General features: G+C 28.4%; 1 long non-coding RNA gene across 1 annotated transcript; it reads right to left on the bottom strand.

Annotated features, from left to right (window-relative positions):
- Positions 1-442: 442 nt before the first annotated feature.
- On the bottom strand, positions 443-2,812 carry LOC133037860 (uncharacterized). The gene is made up of 2 exons (XR_009687840.1): positions 2,289-2,812; positions 443-748 (listed from the first exon to the last, which is right to left on the bottom strand). It is a non-coding gene; the product is annotated as an uncharacterized LOC133037860 (long non-coding RNA).
- Between the last annotated feature and the right edge of the window lie 453 nt (positions 2,813-3,265).

Genomic DNA, 3,265 nt, shown 5'->3' with positions numbered 1-3,265 from the left:
AACTAGTTTCGACCCTATAAGAAAATCATATAAAATTTACGAAACTAGTCTTGACCCTATAAAAAAAAAGAAATTTTATCTACACCCCAAAAACTTTTAAAGATTTAATAATTTTTATTGGAGCTAAATTCTGAAATCGGTTGCTATTGTATATGTAGAAAAAAAATATATATACTAAGTGAACACTTGTTAGAACATGCAAAATAAATAGAAACTAATTATTATTGTCGTCATAGTTGTCGTTGTCACCAGAGTTAGAGGTTGGATCCCACTCATACAAAGTGGTTACATTTATCAACTAGTTAAAAATTTCACACAGTGAAACCAATTTTCTAAAATAACAAAAGGAAAATGAAATTTAAACTTCAATTACGTAAAACAACAAACTAGTTTCAAACTTATGGACCCTGTGAAACCAGTTTGGAACCCATGAACCATCATAACTAAATCATGACAAAATATAAATAATAAACGATGATTGAAACAAGTTTCATCAGTCCACAAATATGATCAAAACAGTACACAATGCACAACAAGAATCTAAAAAATATATGTGTGAAAACCAGTTTCGAACCTAGTAAAAAAATAAAAAAAAAACTTAAAATAAAAAATGTACAATGACATCATAAAAAGGAGCAACCTCATTGTAGAATTCTCAAAACTTGTGAAACCAGTTCCGAACTTATGAACCTTGTGAAACTAATTTCGAACCTATGAACTGGTGAACTCTGTGAAACTAGTTTCAACCCTGTAAAAAATCATAACAAAACATAAATAATAAACAATGAAGATAGCTAAAAACAGTTTCATTAGTCAACCAAATAGAAAAAAAAAAGCACACACAAAAATGCAAAAAATAAAAAATGCGTCTCACAAGTATAATCAAAATAACGCACAATGTACAACAATAATCTAAAAATAAAATATAAGTGTGAAAACTAGTTTTGAACCTAGAAACAAAGTAATAAAAAAACTTAAAATAAATATACATTAACATCATAAAATTGAGCAACCTCATTACAAAACCTTCAAAACCCGTGAAACAAGTTTCAAACCTGTGAACCCTGTGAAACCAGTTTTGACCCTATAAAAAATCATAACAAAACTTGTAAAATCATTACAAAACTTGTGAAATCATAACGAAACTAGTTTATGCAATATGAACATAAAAGATTTAAACCACTTAGCATAATACCAAGGACCCTTAGAGCAGCAAAACTTAACCAAAGACAAGCGAACCAAACTAATAAATTTCACACAAGCAAACCAGCCCTCTGAAACACACAAACTAATAAATTTCACAACCAAAAACACAAACTCAATTTCTTTCTATATAACAACATGAACTAACTTGTTCTTGTTGTTCTACAACCACAACTAGGCTATATAGTAAATAACAGATTGATATAAAATTATGATTGATTATATAATTAACACAATCATAGTATACAAGAAAGTTAAAAGCTTGTTCTCTTAATTAGTTTTGCCCTACAAATAAGACCAAATTACAAATTAAAAATGTCATAATAATGACAACAAATTAAAACTAATGTATACACAATTAGTGTCAGGAAAATCTCAAATTTAAATCAATTTTATTCAATTCAACTGTGTTGTCTCCATTTTTGCAGAAAAACTCAAAATTGCAAACCCAATAAAACCCTTAAACATTTGTATTTTAACATTTTCGAGCAACCAAACTATAAATTAAATATAAATTGAAGAACAAGAAAGAAATGCATACTGTACCAATATATCATACCATAAGATCACTGCAATGTATCAGACCCATCCATCTTCGATGAGTCTTCTTTGCAAGAAACTAGTTTTAAAGGATAAAATGAAGAAATACGATACAATCCAAATATGACTTAAGTAGTTATAATAAATCACTATGGATAAAAATATACAGGTTTTTTAACTGTATTTTAGCTGTTAATTATTAAATTATAAAACACTTGAAAACATATGTATCTATAGTATACTTGAATCTTTTCAATATAATATCTAATTATCATGTAAAGACTAAATATTAATATACGAAGTAACACAAACTATTATAATTATATATAAGAATCTACCTAAATAATTTGTGTCTTATATCAACTCTTTTATTACTATACTCAAAGCAAACATCAGCCATGAACTATTTTAGACTGTGGAAACTGTTTAAAGAGAACCATTAAATTAAATCTATATAAACTTGTGGTAAAGCTAAGCTAATAATAAATGTGTAGATAAACACATGCAAATCTATATACTGTGCATAATAGAAGATCAAACCTTACTTTAAAAGGGAGGAGAGGCTCTTTCATTACAAGTACTTGCGAGCCCACCGATTCAATGGTCGTCTAACCTTACAGTTGATTTTTCTCGACGATGAAGATCACAATGTCGAAGGTAATGTCGGAGACACTGTTGTCACAGTTGTACGGAAATTGCTGGATTGTGTGTGAACTAGAGGTGGGTTTAGGTTTAAAGCTTTAGGACAAAGAAGTGTGGTTGAGGTGGGTATGAGCTGGTAAATGGAGATGAGTGCCAATGAAGGTTAGAGAAGGTGGGGCTGGTGAACGGATGTGGGTAAATAGAGCTATTGATGGGGTGGCGTAGCTAGAATTGTTGAATAGAGGGGAAGAAATCAAATCAAGGACACTAAAATTAAATATGGGTTTTAAAAATTAAGTTTACATATATATGGCATAGTAAATACCATAAAAAAACTTAAAAACTAAAATATGCAATAGAAAGTGACCAAACTTAAATCTGCCATATTTTTGTAACAAAATTTTAAAAAAACCATATTAAGTGTAATTTTCACAAACTTAAATGGGCTTCCTATATGCATCTAAGCCCAATAGAAAACATATAGGCACACACAGGTCAAATGATTTGGATGGGCCCTATCATGTTACTAGATTTACACAGATGAAAGAAGTACAAAATTTACCTGTTACAAATTATTTATAAGATCTATTGACAATTGGACTATGATTAAAATCAGATCATTGGATCTGTCAACAAGTTAATCATAGCAATTTAGATCAAATAAATAATAGGTTTGTTAAAAAAAAGTTTTGAATAAACAATATAAATTTAAACAAACATTGTCCATGTAACAGATGTGAAAATAAGATATTAATATAATTAAATTATTATTCTTGAACTAACCAATTAAATTTTGAAAATTTAGGGTTGTTAAAACAAACCCTAAAAATCTCAAAAAAAAAAAAAAGAAACTAATTTTAAAATATCTAGGTTTATTTGA

Source organism: Cannabis sativa, chromosome 5 (assembly GCF_029168945.1).
Source record: "Cannabis sativa cultivar Pink pepper isolate KNU-18-1 chromosome 5, ASM2916894v1, whole genome shotgun sequence".
NCBI classification, from domain to species: Eukaryota; Viridiplantae; Streptophyta; class Magnoliopsida; order Rosales; family Cannabaceae; genus Cannabis; species Cannabis sativa.
This window is presented reverse-complemented; position numbering and strand designations above follow the sequence as displayed.